The sequence below is a fragment of the Trachypithecus francoisi genome, unplaced genomic scaffold (genome assembly GCF_009764315.1).
Source record: "Trachypithecus francoisi isolate TF-2019V2 unplaced genomic scaffold, Tfra_2.0 Lachesis_group9, whole genome shotgun sequence".
NCBI classification, from domain to species: Eukaryota; Metazoa; Chordata; class Mammalia; order Primates; family Cercopithecidae; genus Trachypithecus; species Trachypithecus francoisi.
In genome coordinates, this window is record NW_022681474.1 from 2,521,844 (window position 1) to 2,546,025 (window position 24,182).

The 24,182-nt window shown below is 42.1% G+C and overlaps 1 protein-coding gene and 1 long non-coding RNA gene across 2 annotated transcripts in view; both read left to right on the plus strand.

The window, feature by feature from the left end:
* The window catches only part of FAM107B (family with sequence similarity 107 member B), a 276,489-nt gene that overhangs the window by 141,793 nt on the left and 110,514 nt on the right, over window positions 1-24,182 (plus strand).
* LOC117082661 lies at window positions 11,156-14,781 on the plus strand. The gene is made up of 3 exons (XR_004436723.1): window positions 11,156-11,279; window positions 11,948-12,095; window positions 14,725-14,781. It is a non-coding gene; the product is annotated as an uncharacterized LOC117082661 (long non-coding RNA).

Below are 24,182 nucleotides of genomic sequence, written 5' to 3' on the forward strand. Positions count from 1 at the left end.
CCCAAAACAATAATGCAGGTGAAGAGGCTTTCATGCTTTTGCTGGGAAGACTTCGAATGTAGCAGTGACAACAGTGGGGCTCCTGGAAAGCGTCTTCCAGAGAGTGTGTCCTTTCTCCTTCTTGCTGTCTGGAACATCGACAGGATATTATGGCAGCCACCTTGGACTAGGTGTTGACCCAAGAGATGAAATCATGTGTTAAGGATACTGGAGGAAATGCACAGGAGATGCCTGCACCTCTGATGACCAAAGAGCAGCAATACTAACCCTTCACTGCCTACCCACTGGCCCTCATTATGTGTAACAGTCAAACAATGTGCCAATGAAAAGAATCAAACTCCATTAAAAAATTTGAAGAGATGTATTCTGAGCCAAATATGAATGACCATGGCCCGTGACACAGCCCCAGGAGATCCTAAGAACATGTGCCCAGGTGATCAGACTACAGCTTGGTTTTAAACATTTTAAGGAACCATAAGACATAAATTAATACATGTAAGATGTACATTGGTTCAGTCTGGAAAAGGTGGGACAACTCGAAGTAGGCGGGTTTCCGGGTCACAGGTGGATGCAAAGATTTTCTGCTTGGCAAGTGGTTGAAAGTATTAAGTTATTATCTGAAGATGTGGAATCAATAGAAGGGAGTGTCTGGGTTAAGATAAGGAACTGTGGAGACTAAGATTCTTATTATGTAGATGAAGCCTCCAGATAGCAGGCTTCAGAGAGACTAGATGGTAAATGTTTCTTAACAGACTTTAAAAGGTGCCAGACTCTTAGTTAATTCTCTCCTAGATCAGAAAAAAGACCTGGAAAGGGAAGAGGATTCTCTGTAAAATATAGGTTTTCCTCACAAGAGACAGCTTTGCAGTGCCATTTCAAAATGTATCAAAGAAATATATTTTGGGATAAAATGTTTTTATTTCTTTCAGGTCCTGCTGTCTGTCAGGTTGTTATCTTATTGCCACACAGAGTCTGTTTGGTCAGTCTTACGGTCTCTGTTTTAACGCTAATGCTAGCCAGCTGTGCCTGAATTCCAACGAGAGCAATGTAAACTGAGGCATGTCTGATCGTGCATTCCCATCATGGCCTGAACTGGTGTTTCAGGCTTATTTTAGAATGCCCTTGGCCGAGAGGAGGGGTTCATTCAGTTGGTCGTGGGGCTTAGAATTTTTTATTTGGTTTACAAATGAAACCTACCATGTTGTTTATACTGCCGTTATTTGTGTTACCATTATTTGTAGACAAACCTCATCCTCATTTGTGTTTCTGAGATCAGGAAGCTTCTTTGGGTGCATGGTCTCTGTGTCTTTTTTAATCTCTATCATAGCATCCATGCAGTGCACATAGAACTAAGTCCTCGATAAATATTTGTGGAATGAAGAAGCTGAATTCCACCAACTTGGAGAATGGTGTGGAAAGCACTGGGCTAGATGACATGGGTTCTGAAGATGAAAAGAACAGCATCTCATTCTCAAAGAACTGATAATAAAATTGCATGTGGGTTGTAGGTGTGTCACTATTTGCCACCAACGCACCTGGGTGGGGTCAGACAGAAGATGCCTGTCTTCTGTGTCTCAATAAAACACAAGATGCCCATTCATTTCTGGTTTTCTCCTGGTATCATTGGCTCTTTGGTGTCTGCTGGAAAAGCTGGGCTTTTCCCAGTGTTACCATGACGTCTGAGCTTTGAGAGCTATTTCTTTTCCCCTTGGAGCCTGAGAGAGATTATTCCAATGATATCTGAATAGCTTGAGTTTGCTGGGTATGAACACAGAGGAAGTGGTTCCCTAGCAACAGGCGCCTCTGAAAGCCTCTTAGCACTCAGTACTTCTCCGGGCTTTTTGTTTCCCCTTGTCCATGCTGCCTGTCAGCAAATGGCCAGAGTGATTGCACCTGCTCCGAATTAGGGCCGGTCAGTTCGACCCCAGCAGTTCAGTTTTACTAAGTCAAAGGGCTCTGTTCCTCTTTCGGTCAAGCTTCCTTGTGAGGCCTGGGGCCTATTTTGCTCCTGGTTAGACCATAATTACCTCAGATCACACTTCCTTCTTTGTTGTCTAGATCTGACCAGAAATGGAAAATACCGAAGTGACTGAGATCATTTTAATTGAATTAGTAAAAGAATACTTTCTTTTATGCACATCTTTTCAAATATGCTAAACCTCTTAAGAAAATGTTTTATATCGCCTTTTTTTTTTTCCGCTAAAAATGGATTCTCGCTCCATTCTTTCAGTTTTTCCGCAGACTTAACAAATTCTGCCTTCCTTAACTATGTCAGCATCCCAATACATATATGAATATATGAGTTGGTTGGAGCAATATTAGAGGGTGTTTCCCACATTGCCTTGGGGTCTAGAGACAGCCCTTACTGAGGGCATTGGTCATTGGTACAGACCATGGTATATAACTCTGAGATGAGTCCAGAATTGTTGACTGCAAATGCCTTGGTTTCATTTTCAAACAGCAATCCATATTACTGTTTGAATTAGCAATCTTTTTTTTTTCTTTGAGACGGAGTCTAACTTTGTCACCCAGGTTGGAATGCAGTTGTGTGATCTCAGCTCCTCTGCAACCTCTGCCTCCCAGGTTCAAGTGATTCTTCCTGCCCCAGCCTCCCGAGTACCTGGGATCACAGGCACCCACCACCATGCCTGGCTAATTTTTTTGCACTTTTTTTTAGTAGAGATGGGGTTTCACCATGTTGGTCAGGCTGGTCTTGAACTCCTGACCTCAAGTGATCCGCCCACCTTGGCCTCCCAAAGTGCTGGGATTTACAGGCGTGAGCCACCGCACCTGGCCTGAATTAGCAATTTTATAGGAGATGCTTATACGTCTCTGTCTACCAGTTGGCTAGTATCAATTTGTAGCACTGAAAATCTGGCCAGACTGTGGTGATGAATGACAGTAATTATAATGACTAAATTGTAATTGAGCCTAACAGCTCCCAGAATTCTTCTCGTCTGTAACTTTTAAAATATTTTCTTTCCTTCATTCATTCAACCAACAAATATTTGTAATTGTAATTGAGTGTCTACTATGTGGAAGACATTCTGTTATGTCTTGTGGGAAAAACATGAATGGCCCATCTTAGGAAGATCTCCATTTCAAAGAGGAGAAAATGGAATGTCAATCAGTACAACCTCTATGAAAAACAGTATGGAGAGCTCTCAAGGAACTAAGAGTAGATCTACCACTTGATCTACCCAGATCTACCCAGCAGTGGGACTGCTGGGTACCCACCCAAAGGAAAAGAAGTCACTACAGCAACACCTTGCACTCATCTGTGTATCGCAGCACAATTCACAACTGCAAAGACATGTGATCAACCTAAGTGCCCATCAAGCAAGGAGTGGATAAAGAAAATGTGGCATATATATACTATGGAATACCCCTCAGCTATAAAAAAGAATAAAATTTATTTTGCAGCAACGTTATTGGAGCTGGAGACCAGTATCCTAAGTGAAGTAACTCAGGAATGGAAAACCAAATACTGCATGTTCTCACTCCTAAACGGAAGCTAAGTGATGGGCATACAGAGTGGCACAGTGGACATTGGAGACTCAGGAGGAGGGAGGGTGGAGGGGGCTGAGGGATAAAAACTTCCCTATTAGGTACAATGTACACTATTCAGGTGACAGGTACACTGAAAGCCCAGACTCCACCACTATATAATTCATCCATGTCACCAAAAACCACTTGCACCTATAAAGCTATTGAAATAAAAAAAATTTTAAAAAGTGGATAAGATGTGTACACATGTAACTAACGACTGTCAAGCAAGATCACAGCCTGAAGAAAGGTAAGCCATGCATTACAGGCAATTTGTTTAATTCCCTCTTCCCCGAGAGGGAGTGGTGGAGTTTGAGGGCGACCCACCTTGCAGAGTGACCAACTGGAGAGGAGGGAGGAGAGCCGAGAAGGTTGTGTCTGTTCTGCAGATAAATCGAGGGCTTGTTTCCAACACTATTAGTCCGATTCTTATTGTTAACCTTTCCGTTCATTAAAATAACAAAGCAGTAAAATCCCCTCTGTGTCATGATATTCATTTCCACCCAATGGGTTATTTTTAATCAATGTTAAGAGCTTGACATGTGTCAGCCAAAGTGACGTGTAACAGAAATCAGGGAGAAAATTTATCTGGGAGCTGGGAATAGTAAAAAAATAATAAACGCTATCTTAGGGGAAATTGGAATTGCCACTGTTTGTCTCATTTTCCTCCCAGGCATTATCTTCCACTTGTAAATGAGAAAGGAAGAAACATACGTCTCAGTAGCCAAGCCCTCTGGGAGCAAGTTTCTCCCTTTAGCAGCCACATCCCCCTACAAGCTGAGAAGTCTCTCCAGTGTCCTGTGCTCAGTTACAATCACGGTCACGGTGAACCAGAAAGAACGAGTTATAAATGAATGGAGGTGTGGGGGCGCGAAAGGACCATCTAAATCAGACAGCCACGGCGTGTTCTTTTTCAGGCTTGCTTAGACGAATGGGAAGCGGAAACCTAAAAGCCGTTCTTGGTGTATACAGGTGACAAGCCCTTGGGGATCATTTCAGACTTACTAAAATAGCCACTGCCTTCTGTGCAGCTGACACCTCTGGAAGATTTATGAAGTGGAGAATGCGAGACAGGCGATAAAGGAGCTTTTTGTAGCCAAATAAGTGATTTGCACCGTTGGGCAGAAAGGACAGTCAGGTCCTGCCCATGAAAAGAACCACGTTTCTCCAGCAGTCCTGAATCACAAGGCTGGGGCCCTGTTGTAACTAAGTGGTTCCTTAGGCATAGTTCCCTCTCCCCACCACACTCAGTATTTTACATTTTGAATCAAATGACGCACAAGAAAGATAATGGCTGATTATTGTTTTTAGAATCCTGGAAATGGATTCCCCGTGACATTTGGTGAGCAGGTAGGCACCAGGCTTTGACTCCTATGCCCATTCACACAAAGTAAGGAAATTAATATTTATTGAGTGCCTACTAGACCAGACATGCTTTGTATATCCATTCTTATAATTAGGAGGCAATTTATTTCCTGCTTTGCATAGCTGGCCATAAAGATGATGGGACAGAGGAAGCGTCTAGGAAAGACCTCTCCTGTCTGATGCACAAAAAGAAGGAAGGTTTTTGTGTTTTGTAGTAAGCACACTCATACCAATACCTGCATTTGTATAGCATTCTTCATAATGCTTTCACGATCATTTTGTTTAGAACTGTCATTAAAATGCCTTGACATAGATGGGACAGATAGAATTTTCACTTTATGGGTAAAGAAATTGAGTCATAGAGAAATTAAGTGATATGTTAATGTCATATGGCAAATGAGAAGCAAAACCAAGATGAGATTTTCACATTTTCCGAGTTCCAGTGCAGAGGAGAACATCAGACATATCTGTATTATTTATTTCTGTTAGTGTACGAATGTACATGGTGTAATGTGTCTTAGCAGGGCAGGCAGCATACACATGAAAGAACAACATGGGCTGTGCTGGATGTAAATCCCAGCTCAACCTCTGGTTTGTTGTTTGATTTTGGGAAATGTCTTTATCTGTAAAATAGATAGAAATAGATAAATGACCTACCTCATCAGCTAGGTGTGAAGATAACACAATGTAATGGAATATACAACACCGGATATAGTAAAGGGTTAGAGAATTAAATGAGAAGAGTGCCTGGAACGTAGTAAGTGTTTGATAAATGTTAGCCATCATCATTGTTATTGTATCATCATAAATTTTCAATAAATGTTAGACTCTTCCCCCACGATTCTACTATCTTACTGCAATAACAGGATTACGTATACAGAGTGAGAGAGAATAAGAATACAAAGACACAGAGGAAATATCCTTCATTCTTACTCTTGATCTCTCCTTCTCATTACTGGTATCACTAGGCAATTTCTAAGTAAGTAATACAATAGCAGCTATAAAAATTCTTGGACAGCTGTTTTCTTATGTTTTTGCCCAAAGTGATGTTGTTGAAATTGCCTTCTTGAGGAATTGTTTCCTAAAAGCCTGCAGTTGTTGTGGAGTACTAAAATCATGTACCTGCAGGTCTGTGCATGATTAGTTTTATGTGTAACTTGAGTGGGCCTTGGGGTGCCAAGACATTTGGTCAGACATTATTCTGGGTGTGTCAGTGAGGATGTTTCTGGATGAGATTAACGTTTGAGTTAGTTTGCTGCATAAAACAGACTGACAGCCGGGCGCAGTGGCTCACGCCTGTAATCCCAGCACTTTGGGAGGCCGAGGCAGGCAGATCACTTGAGGTCAGGAGTTCAAGACCAGCGTGGCCACCATGGTAAAACCCTGTCTCTACTAAAAATACAAAAATCATCCCACTATGGTGGCATGTGCCTGTAGTCCCATCTACTCGGGAGGCTGAGGCACAAGAATCACTTGAACCCAGGAGGCGTAGACTGCAGTGAACCGAGATCACATTACTGCACTCCAGGCTGGGTGACAGAGTGAGACTGTTTCAAAAAAAAAAAAAACAAAAAACCAAAAAACATACAAACAAAAAAACAAAAACAAGACTGACCTCCCTAATACGGGTCTTTGACTGAAGACCTGAATAAAGCAAAAAGGCTAAGTAAGAGGGGATTCCTTCTGCCTGACTGCTTGAGCTGGGATGCTTGTCTTTTCTAGCGTTCAGACTTAGACTAACATTGGTTCTTCTTGGGTTTTAAGCCTGCCAGCTTTTGAACTGAAATTATGCCATCAGCTACACTGAGTCTCCAGCTCACTAATTGTAGATCTTGGGAATTCTCATCCTCCATAATCACATGAGCTAATTCCTTTTTAAAAAACTATCTACCTACCTATCTACCTACCTATCTCCAATCAGTTCTGTTCCTCTGGAGAAACCTAATACCCAAGTTTGGACCCAAGTAGTGGAGTGCTGCTGTAACGAATACTTAAAAATGTGGAAATGGTTTTGGAATTGGGTAATGGGTAGAGGCTGGAAGAATTTGGGGGTGCACACTAAAAATATGAACATTAAGGGCAATTCTGGCAAGGTCTCAGAAATGAGGATTGTGTTACTGGAAATTGGAGGAAAGATGATTCTTTTCATAAAGTAACAAAGAATTTGTGTGAACTGTGTTCTAGTGTTTTGTGAAAGACAGAATGCGTGAGTGATAGAATTGGATATTTAGCTGAGGAGCTTTCTAAGCAAAGCGTTGAAGGAGTGACTTGGTTCCTCCTGATTGCTTATAGGGAAATGTGGGAAAGAAACATTAATTGAAGAAGGAATTATTAAGCCAAATAAAACAAGAACTTGCAGACTTGGGAAATACTTCATCTATCCATATTGCAAAAAAAAACACACCAAGGTCACGGCCAAACTATCACTTGATAGTGTTTATAGGGTTATATGAGCAGAAACACTGCCAGTTTGAACTGAAGGGGATGGAGACATAACAAAATGAAGGAAGGCTATTGGAATTCTTGGATTTCACTAGATGAGAATGTAGAGCTGCTTGGAACATACACTATTCTCCCAGAAGAGAAAAAAATGATGCTGAAGTTGATTCAGAGCTCCTCGGGGCCAGGGCCTTGGTTTCAACCACCGGAAAGCCCGTACCTGAATCTTTGCAAGAGGACCATCCAGTGGAGCCTTGGGGACACAACATTCTGACAAGACCCAGGATCTGCAAGAACCACAGGAGCAGGATCCCTGCCTGGAGCCATTGGGGTGATGCTGCCACCCCAGTGAGCCTGGAAGATGGGACATTGAGCCAAGGAGGATAATTTCTGAGCCTTAAGATCTAATGGGATTTGCCTTGCTAGGTTTTGGACTTGCTATCTGTCACCCCTTTCTTTCTTCTGAGTTCTCCCTTTGGAATGGGAACATTTATCTTATGCCTGTCCCAATGTTGTATTTTGGCAGTGTGTAATTTGTCTGGTTCCACAAGTTCACACCTGGAGAGGAATTTTGCTTCACGATAAATTGTACCTCAAATTCCACTCATATCTGATTTAGAAGATATTTAAAAGAGACTTTGGACTTTAGACATTACAGTTGGTGCTGGAACAAGTTAAAACTCTTGGAGCTGTTGAGATGAAATGAATATATTTTGCATACAAGAAGGATACGAATTTGGGGAGCCAGGGATATAATGCTATAAACTGAATTATGTCTCCCTCTAGCCATATCACAAATTCATATGTTGAAGCCCTAATCCTCAATGTGATAGTATTTGGAGATAGGGCATTTGGGAGATTTAAAAGATTCCCAATTAGGTTCAGATGAGGTGATGATGTTGGGTGATGTGAGTAGTACCCTTAGAAGAAGAGACATCAGTGAGCTTCCTCTCTCTCTCTTTCTCTCTTTGTCATGTGAGAACACAACAAGAAGGTGGCCATCTACAAGCCAAGAAGTGAGTCCTCACCATAACCTGACCATACTGGCACCGAGATCTTGCACTTCCAGCCTCTAGAACTCTGAGAAAATGAATTTCTGTTGTTTTAGTCACCCAGACTATAGGATTTTGTTATGGCAGCCTGAGCTAAGAGAGCCAGTCATTTGAAACTAGCCTAACTTGGTTTTGCATCTATTCTAATAGTTGTCTAATCCAAGTACAGAGCTCAGTGCAGCAAACCAATGTTGGCTCAAATTAATCAGAAGTCTCATGTGCCAGAGGACCCCAAAATGCATTTTATCTATTTATCTGTCAAAATTGGTACTTAATATGTAGCTTGGAAATTGTAGCTGTTAGAAATGGAAATTACCAGCTTAGTTATCATATCTACCTAAGAAGAAACTACAGAAGCTGGTAGGGCTTTGTTGATGATCAATTACATTATTTAAGCACACACATTTGGTGAAAGCACATTTTCCCCTTCTGCTAAAGCTGCTAGGAAGAAAAGCAAAGTAATCTCTTCATGTGTGAGACAAAAGAACATTCACCTAGCAGGACATTATAGAGCCACCATAAATCCTTTGAGTCCAAGCCAATTTGGAAGTGGAAACCATAGATAATTGTGCTAGGTTAAGGGGGAAACAATTAAATCTAGATTAAAACTCCTTTAAAGCAGATTTTTTTCTTTAAAAAAAGGAGAAAAGGTGAGAACTGGGCAGTCCCCTTGAAGAAAAGGAATGTGCCAATATCCTTTGGGAGTGTTCTGTCTCTTCTGGATGCTAGCCCAGGAATCATTAACTAGCTGTGTGACCATGAACAGTTTGACTATTTTGCTGATCTGAGCCTCAGTTTCCTTATCATTAAATTAAGGGGTTGAGATGTACCATCTATCATTCCAGTTTTCAAATTCTGTGATATTAACTAGGATTTATGCAAGGTGATATCCTAGGGAATCCAGCAGACAAGAAGAAAATCCATTGGTTTTATTTCACTTGTAGGAAAGCACCTCTTTATTATCCAGTATTTGCCACTCAGCTAGGTCACCTTGGGCTCATCTCAGAGCTCTTTTGGTCCAGAGTTGACCAGTTCTCTGCTTGGTTTCCAAGAGAACTCAAGCAGATGAGAACCTTCCTCAAGAGATGTGGATCCAAAGAGTGTTTACTTTGGATATGCTAAAGTGATCAATGGAGGCATAGGGAAAGAACAGCTGATCACCTTCTACCATTCTAGAAAAATCATTCATTTGTGCACCCATTCATTTCACTGGCACTCACTGAGAGGCAGCATAGCGTGTGGTTAATGGTTCAGGCTCTGTATTCAGAAGCCCTGGGTTCAAATTCTGGTTCCATCACATATGCCTTGTGGCCTTGAGCAAGATATCTAATTGCTCTGTTCCTTCATCTATAGTCCTCATCTCAAAGGCTGGTTGTGAGGGTTAAATGAATTACTAAATGCAAAATATCTGTAACAATGCCCAGCTCATAGAAATTATTCAATGATGAGTATGGATTACCATGACCAAGCTCTGTATTATTAACAGATACAGATGGGATCTCTGAGAGATGTCGCTATGGACAAGATCAGCATCAGCATATGAAGAAGGAAGGGGTGGCAGTTAGGGTGAATTTCATGGAGGAAACAATTTCATCTGAGTCTTAAAGTTAAGATAAGCCTTTGTTAGACAAAGAAAGAAGGTCACTCCAGGTAGTAGCAGCAGTGTTAGCTGAAGGAGGAAGGTGCAAGTTATGCTTAGATTCAGATGACTGTGCTGAGTGTGGCTGGAGTATAGGAGAAAGGGAAAGCAAGGTGGGAGATGAGGCTGGAAGAGTAAGTGAGGTCATGGAGGGCTCCAAGATGGGGGCAGTCTATGCTCCATGGAAGCCATTAGAGGTGTTTTAAGCTGGACAATACCATAATAAGGAAGCCCTCAGGTTTGCAGCAAGGCTGGAATTAGAATGATAAGGGAAGTGAAGGAACGGGATTGAACTCAAATCCAGGGTCTGGTGGATCTTGGAGGCAGTCTTGAGAGGAAAGAGAAATCTGTTAATTTTTGCTTATTTCATGATTCCCAGCCCCATATCACTTCTTTATACTAGATTTCCTGGCTAGTCCCACATTTGCTGAACCAAAAATCAGGCAGCTTTTCAAATCTGAATCACAATCTTTTAAAAGGGATTTAACACTTGCTATATGGAAAGCACTGTACCCAGAACAGACACAAAGATGTAAAGCATGGTGCTACCTAACCCTAAGGTTGCTGGTCTTGTTTGAGTTCAGAGGAGAAAGAGCTGTCTTTGGCTTTGTTAGTCAGAGAAAGCTGCCTGGAGGAAGTTGTCTTTGAGCTGGATGTTTAAAGATAGGTACTATTATAATTATAATTATTATTATTATTATTACTATTTTTGGGGACAGGGTGTTGTTCTGTCACCCAGGCTGGAGTGCAGTGGTGCCATCACTGCTCACTGCATCCTTGACCTCTCAGGCTCAATCCTCCCACCTCAGCCCCCCAAATAGCTTGGACTACAGGTGGGGTATGACACTATGCCTGGCAAATTTTTTAATTTTTTGTAGAGATGGGGTCTCACTATGTTACTCAGACTGGTCTCGAAATCCTGGACTCAAGCAATCCTCCCACCTCAGCCTCCCAAAGTGCTAAAATTACAGGTGTGAGCCACTGTGCCTGGACAAACAAAGTAGGTGAAATGTTGGTAGACAGAGAACACTCTAGAAGGAAGTAACCACGTGAGCAAAGTTGAGGAAATGAGAATGCAAAAGGAAGGGCACTGAAAAGAAAGTAGTGCAACATGTGAACATGAGACGGTGAGAGCCTAAACTAGGGGGATATTGGCTGCAGCATGGCAAAAGGAGAAGCTGATGTGAGAAGAATTGTAAGGAAGAAGAAAGAGCTCTTGGTCACTAACTGGATAAGGGGTGAGTGAAGGTGAACACTGGGAAATGATTAGGAAAAATCCCTCTGAAAGGCAAGCAAAAATAGGTAGCAGGGATTTTGGAAAGTAAGGTGCTTAATGTCAAGATAAGACCTCCAAAAGAAAACTATTTCTAAGAGGCAGCTAAAAATGTGGATTGGCATTTTGAGAAAAAGTTAGCATTTGAGATAAAGTTGAGTCTCAAACTTAAAGGCTACATGCCAACATTGGGAGTAGGTGGATTTTCTGGAGAACAGAAAATTCATTCAAAGAGAAGAGAGCATAATGCTTCTACTTTGACTGGAAACCTTTAAGGCGTTCTACCATTTCTAGCAATATGGAGGACTTTGTAATATGAAACTTATCCAGCTTACAGCAGAAAAAAAAATCTAACTAGGCCGTACAAAATGTAAGATTTTTGTAAATCCACAGCTAATTGTTAAAGAAAATAATAGAAATTCCCAGGGACCAAAAACAAAGACGAAACTGAAAACCAGAGTAATAATTTTATAAATTACTATTATCACTGCTCTTGAGGCAGGTCTTAGCGATCTTTGGCCTTGGGTTTGGTGACCATCTGAATTGGGAGAGTATATTAGTTATCTTTGGCTATGTAACATATTACCACAAACTTAGTGACAAAAAATACAACATGTATTTATGATGTTCCAGTTTCTATGAGTCAAGAGGCTAAGCATGGCACAACTAGGTTGTCTGCTTGGGGTCTCAAATGACTGCAGTCAAGGTGTCTGCTAGGCTGAGGTCTCCACTGGAGAAGAATCCACTCTTGTTGGCAGAATTCAGTTCTTCACAGGTGTAGGTAAGATCGAAAGCTTCTGTTTTTTTTTTTCCTGGTTGTCAGCCAGGAGGCCACCCTTAGTGCCACATGGGCATCCTAATATACACCACCCCAACATGTCAGCTTGCTTTGTCAAAGCCAGGAAGGGAGTGAGAGGCTCCAGCAAGATGAGTAAAATCATCTTGGAATCATGTCCATCCTGTCACTCTTGCCGTCTTTTTTTGTTTGTTTGTTTTGAGACAGGGTCTTGCTCTGTTGCTCAGACTGGAGTGCAGTAGCATGATCACAGCTCATTGCAGCCTCAGCCTCACAGGCTAAAGCCATCCTCTGACCTCAGCGTCCTAAGTAGCTGGGACTACAGGCACCACAAAAAGTTAGTCACCACACCTGGCTAATTTTTGTATTTTTTGTAGGGATAGGTTTGGCCATACTGCCCAGGCTGGTCTCGAATTCCTGGGCTCAAGTAATCCACCTGCCTCAACCTCCTAAAGTGCTGGGATTACAGGCGTGAGTCACTGCGGCTGGTCTCATATTCTATTGGTTAGAGCCAAGTTACAGGTCCTGCCTACACTCAAGAGGAGAGTATTACTCAAGGGCATGAACACCAGGAGGTAGGGATCGTGGAGGCCACCCCAAAAATTAGACTGCCACAGGGAAAGGCCTGGGTGCTAGGAGAGGCATGGTGTTAGAAATAAGACCCTCGTGAAACCAAGATCTTGAGGAATGACACCCTTGTTAAAAGGGAGACAGCGATACAGCTTGTCTGTCTCGGCATGCACGCTCAGGAGGAAAAAAGTCTGCCCTGAGAATTCATGATCACAGGTTATGCAATGCATGGGTTTGAGATTTAAGTTTACCTGTAGAGTACAATGACTTCCTAAGTTGAAAAATGAACATACAAAACATCCTAGATCAGTAAATCCTCCAGGACATCTGGCAAAAACAAATGCACAACCTCTTTGGAAAATATGCCCACAATCCTTTGGAAGGATACCCGCAGATAAAGCGGCATGGGCCATCCACTCACGCAATTCCAAATTATAAACCCTGCAAGGAGCCGAGCCATAATGAGTTGGAGTTCAAGGCTATAGCAGCAGGATTCAACCTCCAAGAACTTGACTCAGTAGAGAGCAATACGCATTATGGGCTGATTTCTCTTCATACCCACTCCCCCACTGCCCCTAAAATTCACGTGTTGAGCCCAAACCCCAGTACTTCACCATGTAACTGTGTTTGGAGATGGACCTTTAGAGAAGAGATGAGGTTAAAATCAGGCTGTTAGAGTGGACCGTAATCCAATATTACTGGTGTCCTCAGAAAAAGAGATATTTGGACACACAAGATCTATAGTGTTCAATACTTTGCTTTTCTACTGAAATCTGATTCCTTGGTTCTTATTCTAAAATGTAACACCATTACCTTGAGTTACTAAATAGTTCATATACTATAACCCCCAAAAGGAGTTAGAGGTATGTAGAGGATAGGCAGAATGTTTATATTTAGTTATATGGGCACGAAGAAGCAGACATTTCTCTCTCTCTTTCTCTCACTTGCTCTCTCTCTGTCACACACTCCTGGAATTGTCATTGGCTTTTTTTTTCTCTCTCTCTCTCTTTCTTTTAACTCCTTTTTAAAAGAGACACACTATGGCAAAATCCTGAGTGCTTATCCACCCTATTCTGATTGGGCATAGTGTATTACTATTGTGTATGGGGATTAACTGGTGAAGGTAGCTAGTTTTGAAGCCAAAGGAGCATTGAAGAAGTAGTTGTGCTCCAGGAATTTCAAAGTGTGTTGTATGAAACTTGGAACACATTTTCTCATAGAAGCAATAAAATAAGTTATGGTATTATTTCTAGATTGGTGTAAAGACTACTGAGTTCATCGTGCACCTGACTGCACACGAGCTATCATTTATCACAGTGTTTCAGTGGAAAACACATTCCGGCCGGGCATGGTGGCTCACGCCTGTAATCCTAACACTGTGGGAGGCCGAGGCGGGCGGATCACTTGAGGTCAGGAGTTCGAGACCATCCTGGCCAACATAGTGAAACCCCGTCTCTAATAAAAATACAAAAATTAGCCAGGCATGGTGGCAGGCACCTGTAATCCAAGCTACTCAGGAGGCTGAGGCAGGAGAATTGCTTAAACCCAGGAGGTGGAGGTTTCAGTGAGCTGAGATCACGCCATTGTACTCCAGCCAGGGAACAGAACGAGACTGTGTCTCAAAAAAAAAAAAAAAAAGTAAGAAAAACACATTCCAAGTTCCAACCAGGGCGATTTGAAACCTCTTCTTAGAGCAGAACTAAGGATGTGTGCAACTGACATTTTGAATAGAGTAGAACTCCGTGGTGTGGGGCTGTCTCTTATAGTGAAAAAAGGGATATCCCTGCCATATCCTAATCACACACTGGAGGGTCACTGGCAGAGGGGATTGATTTTTTTCATTGTTGTTTTAATAAGTAATGAACAATAGCTAAAATCTCCATTTAGGTCTTTTAGCCTTAGGTGGGCTGCTTGAAATCTAATGGTTGCAAGCAAAGTTTAGGGGTCAGCTAAGCATTTGGGCAGAGTTCCTGCAGAGAATTTAGGGCTTCCTGGTTTCTTGCTCCAGTTCTTCTTCTGCATATTTCTCCTCTTCCTTTTCCAGCTGCCATGGTCCCTGACTGAGCCCCACCCTAGTTCTTCAGGCCAAGAAGATTGAGGTTTGTTCCTTTCTTTATCCATCCCTCCCTCCTTCCCTCCCTCCCTCCCTCCCTTCCTTCCTTCCTTCCTTTTTTTTTTCTTTTCTTTTTTTTTTGAGACAGGTTCTCTCTCTGTTGCCCAGGCTGGATCGCAGTGGCGCAATCTCAGCTCACTGCAGCCTCCGCCTCCCATTTTCAAGTGATTCTCCCACCTCAGCCTGCCGAGTAGCTGGGATTACAGGTGTGCACTACCATGCCTGGCTAATTTTTGTATTTTAGTAGAGACGGGGTTTCACCATGTTGGCCAGGCTGGTCTCGAACTCCTGACCTCAAGTGATCTGCCTGCCTCGGCCTCCCAAAGTGCTGTATTATAGGCGTGAGCCACCGCACCCCGCCAAGACTGAGGTTTCTATCCAAGTGTTAGACACACACCCTGCCTAACTCTGCACCCCCACGCTGATGGCATCATCTGACTTTAGGCTAAAAGCTGCAAAAATGGGAAACTCAGCTAATGCCATCCTCTTCCCAAATGTAGACCCTCCCTGCTCCAGTTTCTGCCTGCTTTTGGTCACTCGGATAGTTGGTTTGGGTTTTATTTTTGTTTGTTTGTTTTGTTTTGTTTTGTTTTTTTTAAGCTGGCAGTTGTTTTCTGTGGGAGAGTTAATTTCATCATTACTGGAAGCAGAATTTCATCAACTTTCCCTCTATTTACTCCCATCCTCTTGAAAACCTATTTCCGTGTGAACAAACCCAGCTTTGCCTGCCTGTTTTCCAAAATTTGGACACCAAGCATATATTTTGAAATTTTTTATTTATTTATTTATTTTGAGACAGAGTCTTGCTCTGTGGTCCAGGCTGGAGTGCAGTGGCACACTCTTGGCTCACTGCAACCTCCACCTCCTGGGTTCAAGCAATTCTCCTGCCTCAGCCTCCTGAGTAGCTGGGACTACAGGCACTTGCCACCACGCCCAGCTAATATTTTTTGTATTTTTAGTAGAGACGGGGTTTCACTGTGTTGGCCGGGATGGTCTCAATCTCCTGACCTCGTGATCCGCCCGCCTCGGCTTCCCAAGGTGCTGGGATTACAGGTGTGAGCCACTGCTCCTGGCCTGAGATCTTAAAAGTGATTTCATATCATTTTAAAAATGAAACCCCGTCTCTACTAAAAAATACAAAAAACTAGCCGGGCGAGGTGGCGGGCGCCTGTAGTCCCAGCTACTCGGGAGGCTGAGGCAGGAGAATGGCGGGAACCCGGGAGGTGGAGCTTGCAGTGAGCTGAGATCCAGCCACAGCACTCCAGCCTGGGCGACAGAGGGAGACTCCGTCTCAAAAAAAAAAAAAAAAAATCAATAACAGTGTCTTAAAAGCATAACTCAATTAGGGGCAAAACATCACAGTCCACTTTATAGCACCATGGAAAGCCTGCATGAAATGTTACCGTGTCCCTTTGCTTTAGAGCATGTGAGTTGAGGCTTGGTCATTACAACTTGTTTTATCTCTTCCCTAAGTCCTATTTATGCTCCACAAAATGATGTAATGATTGACCAGAAAAAGAAACATTTGAAATTTCTTGCTCTATGGGAAGCAAAAGAAATATGAGATTAATTTTGAAAACCAGGTGGCTGTTGGATCAATATCTTCTCTAGCTGCCTTATGAAAAAAAGTTATCAGGTTGCAGATTGGAAAATTATCCTTCTGAGATTTGAGGATTAATAAGGGATTTGTTTACATTTTATTGACTGGCTCAACAAAAATTTGTTAGACCCCTACTGAATATGATTTAATTTAGTTTATCTAATGAAAGCTAATTTAGTATTCTGTGGATTATAGATTAGCTGGTATATTATGCTTTCATTCATCAATAAATAAATATATTTTATAAATGTAATTAAGTTAATGTAGGAATGAATCAATGAAATGATTTTATCCATCATTAAATTCCTACTGGTTATTCAAAGGTACTAGAAGATCTTGGAACACCTTCCACAGTATTAGGTTGATTAAGTTTCTGCAGAATAGTTTTAACATCAATTATATCTTGTATAGTAGTATTTGAAAACCAGGAGTCTATGTGTATATGTATTGCTTCTCTTAAGGAATTATGTAGATTCTCTTTTCCAGTAGTTTCACAATCAAGGACTTAGGTAAATTACACATGATCCCTCCAAGGGGGCCATCACTCAGTGAGGTGCTTTTGACCAGCTGTATGATTTTTTTTTATTTTTTATTTTTTTGAGACAGAGTCTCTATCACCCAGGTTGGAGGGCACAATCTTGGCTCACTGCAACCTCTGCCTCCTGGATTCAAGCGATTCTCCTGCCTCAGCCTCCTGAGTAGCTGGGATTAGAGGCATGCACCACCACGCCCAGCTAATTTTTGTATTTTTTGTAGAGACGGAGTTTCACTATGTTGGCCAGGCTGGTCTCGAACTCCTGACCTCAAGTGATCTGCCCACCTTGGCTTCCCGAAGTGCTGGGATTATAGGTGTGAGCCACTGTGCCCAGCCTCCAGCTGTATGATTTTAAATCATTGCTCATTCCTGCAGATGGGTCTCCAGCTTCATCTCTGAACCCCCTCCCTAGTTGACATTTCTTGCCCTGCGCCACCTGTCTCTGTAGTCTACTAGTGAGGACCTTCAATCACTTTGTGATATCTTGTGTCTCTCCCTTCCTTTCCCTACTTCGGACACTATCTTTTCTCTCCCAGCCTTTCTTTGTACTCACTCTTTCCCTGAGAAAAACTTTCTTTTGGGTTTTTTTACGTAATAATTCTTAGATGCAGATTTCTGAATTCTGTTTTTTTTTTTTTTTTTTTTTTTTTTTGAGACGGAGTCTCGCTCTGTCACCCAGGATGGAGTCTGGAGTGCAGTGACACAATGTCAGCTCACTGAAACCTCTGCCTTCTGGGTTCAAGGGATTCTCTTGCCTCAGCCTCCCAAATAGCTGGGATTATAGGTGCACACCACCATGCCCGGCTAATTTTTGTAGTTTTAGTAGAGACAGGGTTTCGTCAGTGTTGGCCAGGCTGGTTGAAGTCCTGACCTCAGGTGATCCGCCTGCCTTGGCCTCCCAAAGTGCTGGGATTACAGGTGTGAGCCACCTGCACCCAGCCAGATTTCTTAATTTTATCAGAGGATTCCAATGGTCCTAATGGCTCAGGAACCTGCACTATTTTTCATGGGCTACAACCTGTGTAGTCGCATGGCAAAACCTACCTTACAAAGGCCGTCACTTGGCTTAATGCTCTGCTGTCACCCTCTGGAAATGTCTAATCATTTGGTGACAAAGGGCCACAGATTTCCATGTTGCACTGGACCTCACAACCTGGGTAGCCAGCCCAGCATTACTGAGAAATGCTCATGGCAGGGGGTTAGGAGGGGTGCAATTCACTGGGGAGCCAAAGGGCAGAATCAGGGCTGCTGATGAAGTAGCTGGAGTGGGGGCCCAGGAGGTTGGAGAAGGAAAAAAGAGGGATCATTTTTAGTAGTGCTCACTTTTCCCCTGGAAGTCTCCTTGAATTGCAGGGCTAGGTTTGGGATGGGGCATGGTGGTAGACTTCTTGTAAATCAATCAGGAAAATGATCAAATGGTCACAGTCAATTCTGATCTGTTTTTAAGGAATTTCTGCCAAATTCCAGAAAAGTAATCTATCTCTAAAAATAGATGGATTCTAAAAGTTGTGCTGTAGAATTTACACACTGGTTCATCTTTTCCATATAAACAGGTAACCCAATATAAAAGGAGAGACAAGATTAGCCCAGTAAACCAAGACGAATCTTGTCCTGACATGGTACTTTATATGGATGTTGGCTAGAAGGAGATGTTCTGGTGGCAGTTCACGAAAGAAATCCTGGAAGAGCAAACTAGGAAGGGGACTGTGATGTAGTTCTATTGAAGGGATGATGGGATGCTGCCCAGACCCAGCCAGGGAATATGCACTGAGTCTCATCTGTGAGAAAAAAGATGTGAGATAATTACAAACTGTCCCAGTGAGAAAAGAGTCTGTTTATCCCAATAGAAAGGTTTTTGTAATGATCAGTACAACAGAAAGAGAGGCAGGGTTTAGATGACAAATTCATGCCTTTCTGTTTGCTTTTCATTCATTGTTTCGCTGGCTCTCAATAAATGTAAAATAATAAAAGTCCATTAGGTAAACCATTTCAAACAGAGTAGATCCCTTTATATTCATAGAATTCAGACAATAGCATTTGAAGGTGCTTTACTGATGCTTTACTTTATTTTATTTTAAAATTTTTGTCTGTTATTATTATTATTGAGACGGGGTCTCCCTCTGTCACCCAGGCTGGAGTGCAGTGGCACAATCATGGCTCACCACAGCCTCAACCTCCTGGGCTCAAGGAATCCTCCTGCCTTAGCCTCCCAAGTAGCTGGGACTACAGGCTAATGCCATCATGCTTGGGTAATTTTAGGGGTATTTTTATTTTAGAGGCGAGGTCTCACTATGTTGCCCAGACTGGTCTTGAACTCCTGGGCTCAGCCTCCTAAAGTGCTGGGATTATAGGCATGGGCCAGCCCAATGTTATTTTTTTAAAAAACACAGAACTGACTGCTTTTAAAGAGAATTAACTTCAAAACATAGTTTTGAAACGGAAACTAAGAAATATATAACTTATATTCCCTAAGAAATATATAACTTATATATGTAAAATGCAACTCTGCCTAAGTGCATTTATTTTCTTGTTTGTTGGGAGTCTTCGGGAGCAGTGGGCATTTGTAGGCAATTCTATGTTTTGCTAATGATCACTTTGGTAAATATTGCTATTCAGCTATTTTTCTGCAATTCTATTTCCATCTTTTCTCTTTTTTTTAGCATCAGGAGAGAAGCAAGGCATAGTGAATTGCATAAGCATGTCCTAACGTTGTATATGGGACATAAAGTGCTTACTTTAGGTGAAGCTGCTGAAGTGAGCAAGAGAAATATACATTTTGCATGTTTTCTTTTTTCTTTTTCTTTCTTCTTTTTCTTTTTTTTTTGAGACAGTGTCTTGCTCTGTCACCCAGGCTGGCATGCATTGGCCTCCGAAAGTGCTGAGACTACAGGCATGAGCCACTGTGCCCGACCACATGTTTTCTTAAAAGTCTTGATTCTTGCCCTGAGATTTAAGTGCGGATAACAGGAAATTCTTCAGTGAAGGAAACTCCTACGTATACACAGCATCCTGTGGAAGGAGACAAAGCTCTATCAAAGTTGCATGTGATAAATATTGTTCATTTGTTGTGTGACATCAAAGAAGATATATCCATTTTCATGTATGTTAAGGTGAAAGTGTGTTTGCACTTTTGTCATTCACGTGGTTTTTTTTAGTATTAATACCTGATTTTAAAAAGTAAATGTAAAAACCATTATTTTTTCTTAAATGTATATATTTTGCCATATATAATAATAATAAGTTTTGAAAATTATTTTTATATCCTTGGTTAATATTTGGTTCCACTTAGAAACTTAAACTCCTTTAAACATCTTAAATTGCATTCATATTTATAAACTTTATATATTTAGTTTTCTTTCTAAATCCTTCAAGTTTTTAATACAACTTCCCTGAGACTGGTAATATAAAGCTAACATATATATGTAATATATTCATAAACATTTATGTAAACTTTAATTCCCCTACGTTTTTCCAGTACTGTTTACAAATTTGATTTTATTGTGTCAACTTAGAACCATGAGTCTAAATCTATTAGTCATTCCAAATTATTTTATTGTGTTTTGTTTTATAGAGATGGGGTCTTAGGCCGGGCGCGGTGGCTCAAGCCTGTAATCCCAGCACTTTGGGAGGCCGAGACGGGCGGATCACGAGGTCAGGAGATCGAGACCATCCTGGCTAACACGGTGAAACCCCGTCTCTACTAAAAATACAAAACTAGCCGGGCGAGGTGGCGGACGCCTGTAGTCCCAGCTACTCGGGAGGCTGAGGCAGGAGAATGGCGTAAACCCGGGAGGCGGAGCTTGCAGTGAGCTGAGATCCGGCCACTGCACTCCAGTCCGGGCGACAGAGCAAGACTCCGCCTCAAAAAAAAAAAAAAAAAAAAAAAAAAAAAAAAAAAAAAAAGAGATGGGGTCTTGCTATATTGCCAGGCTGGTCTCAAACTCCTGGGATCAAGCTATCCTCCTACCTCAGCCTCCCAAAGTGCTGGGATTACAGGTGTAAGCCATCATACACAGTTCCCAAATTATTTTATACAATACAAACATTTAAAATATAAGGCATGCACAAAACTATTCCCTATAGTAACACACAAATAATACTGTGAGTTTGATTTAGTTAATCATCTTTAGAATTGACTTGGATTTTACTCACCAAAAAACCAATTACACTATCCCACATTCATTTCACTTATCTTTCTAAGAAGTTTACAAATACTTCCCCAAGGGAGTTGGGGTTTCCATTCCTAGTACATTGGTGTTACCTTCTCAGAGACTAAGTAGCACATAAACTGGGAAGACCCATTTGGTTAGGAAAGACAGAGCTATGGGCCAGGTGTGGTGGCTCATGCCTGTAATCCCAACACTTTGGGAGATCAAGGCAGGTGGATCACTTGAGGTCAGGAGTTTGAGACTAGCCTGGCCAACATGGTGAAACCCCATCTCTGCTAAAAAATACAAAAAAATAGCCAGGCATGGTCATGGGCACCTGTAATCCCAGCTACTCAGGAAACTGAGGCAGGAGAATCACTTGAACCCAGGAGGGGGAGGTTGCAGTGAGCTGAGATCGCGCCACTGCACTCCAGCCTGGGCAACAAGAGCGAAACTCCATCTCAAAAACAAAAAACAAAAAACCCCCAGCAAAACAAACAAGCAAACAAACAAACAAAAAGACAGAGCTATGGACCTCCAGCATAACTTTTCTCACAAATAGACTGCTGTATTGACTTTTTTATAATAATTGTAGCTTATACCAACCGTGGACTCCAAACCCTAAGCCCTTGAATTCACTTACCCTTTGTAGTTACTCTCAATTATATCTTCCGGTTAAGGCAAATTATATCCTGTGACCTTCCTTCCAAACCCCAATTCTGATCTCCCTCTTTGTGCCACTCCCTCACTGGATTCAACCAATCTGTTAAATGCTTCTTTCTACTCTGATTTTTTTTTCTTTTTTATAGAGAAAGAAAAAACCTGGGGATTTCACTTTGTCCTCCAGGTGAGGATGCAGATATGTGATCCTAGCTCACTGCACCCTTGAACTCCTGGGCTCAAGCCATCCACCTGCCTCAGCCTTCCAAGGAGCTGGAACTACGGGTGTGCTGAACCATGGCTAATTTTAAAAATTTCTTTGTAGGCCGGGCGCGGTGGCTCAAGCCTGTAATCCCAGCACTTTGGGAGGCCGAGACGGGTGGATCACGAGGTCAGGAGATCGAGACCATCCTGGCTAACACGGTGAAACTCCGTCTCTACTAAAAATACAAAAAACTAGCCGGGCGAGGTGGCGGGCGCCTGTAGTCCCAGCTACTCAGGAGGCTGAGGCAGGAGAATGGCGTGAATTCAGGAGGCGGAGCTTGCAGTGAGCTAAGATCCAGCCGCTGCACTCCAGCCTGGGCGACAGAGCGAGACTCCGTCTCAAAAAAAAAAAAAAAAAAAATTTCTTTGTAGAGATGGGGTGTTGTTATGTTGCCCAGGCTGGTCTCAAACTCCTGGCCTCAAGTGATCCTCCTACTTTGGCATCCCAAAGTGTTGGCATGACAGGCGTGAGCCATTGCACCCAGCCTCACCTCTGTATTCTTTTTACATTCTATCTTCCTATCTAGCAGAGCTGCTATTTTAACAGATATTTGTATGATTTTAACAGGTATTTCCATGACATCCTTTAGATTCCGCAGATCTTCTCCTGCCTGTTTATCCCTATGGTCGGTTTCTAAAGTCATTCTAATGATAATATTCTGAATATAACATTAAACAGCTTGGGATGGAGGAAATTAGGACTGAGATGAAAGTATGTTTTGGTAGAATCAGATTGCAATACTTTAAGAATTAATAACATCCATTTAGGAAATTTTCCTTTTTAATCTTATGGCCACAATTTAGACTGCTGTTCAAACCTTGGTAATTTACCTAAATTGCCCTGTGGTAATTGGTGCCTGGCAGGAACTAGGTCCACCAGTGTCTGTCTTGTAAATATCCTGTTTGAAGCGCACCTTCAGGTTATGGTCATATCTAATTAAGAGCGTCCGGAGAAGGAAGAGATGTTGATGAGAAGAGGGAACATAGCCATTTGGTGCAGAAGCAAATCAGGATACTAAATGAGGATTTAAATCCACACGTCCAAAAGATAGAAGGAGGCACAAATAGATCATGTGGATGCAGATAAAACATTAAATCAGAGGCCATCGATGATGTGCTCCGTAGTACTTTTTATGCACGGCCAAAGAGCTTTGCTGAGATACACGGAGTCTCTTAAAGGAACCAAGCAGCACAACACAACTAATACTATAAAATGAGCCATCTCAAGTTCTGCAGTTTGTTTCCGTGAAAGTCAGGTCCTGTGATAACTAACAGCCCAAATGAGAAACCAAATGGCAGAAGTATTGTGAGAGACTATGCGCTCATGCACCTAAATTCCAAGATTTCCAGCTTTTAGACAATTGCACAGTCCGACTGAAAACTGTAAAATTCCCTTCAAATATAGACCAGCATTGTTTTTATTGTTTATGTAATGAATCGTATATTGAAGACAGAGAAGAAGGGAGCGATCTCAGTGGACTCATGCTATATGAAGAGGGTCCTCTGTAAATCCCAGGCGACCCAGGGGCTGGCAGTGACCAGCAGTGACCAGCCTTCAACAGAGTAAATAAAATCATCACCATAAGAGAAGATGGCTTTTCTCTTCTCTGCTTTGCCAGCTTCAAAACAACCACGGTCTTAAAAGAGTCCCAAGTGTACTGGGGGGTACCGTGTCCCAAGCCTCCCCTTGGCTCTAATGAGGGAGGAGGATGTGCTTTGCTTTAATGTACAAAGCTGTATGTTCTCTAACAATGTAGGCAACAGATCAGATTCCATTACGACTTCTCCTTTCAATCCTTGATTATTCAGCAGCCCTGTTGAAATCAGCTTTTTTTTTTTTTCCATGAGCAGCTGCATGGAGGTCGGATGGTTTTGCGTGTTGTGTTGTACTGGATCTGTCTGGGCCAAAGCACTCTTGAATATTTAGTTAATTCAATTATCCTTCTGTGCCACTTTTTTTTTTCCTTCTAAGCAATAGCACTGGACTCTGAAACCGTGAGAATTTCACCGTAAAAGTGATGAAGAAATTTGATCTGGATTGTAAAACACAGCTCAGTTCTAACAAGAGATAAATCCTTCTGTCCCGTCCGCCTGTTTCTCCTGCACGCGACATTAATGCCTATTTTGGCACACCATGTCACAGCTGCCAGGCAGAGCTGGTCCCTCCTGTTTCCCTGTTCTT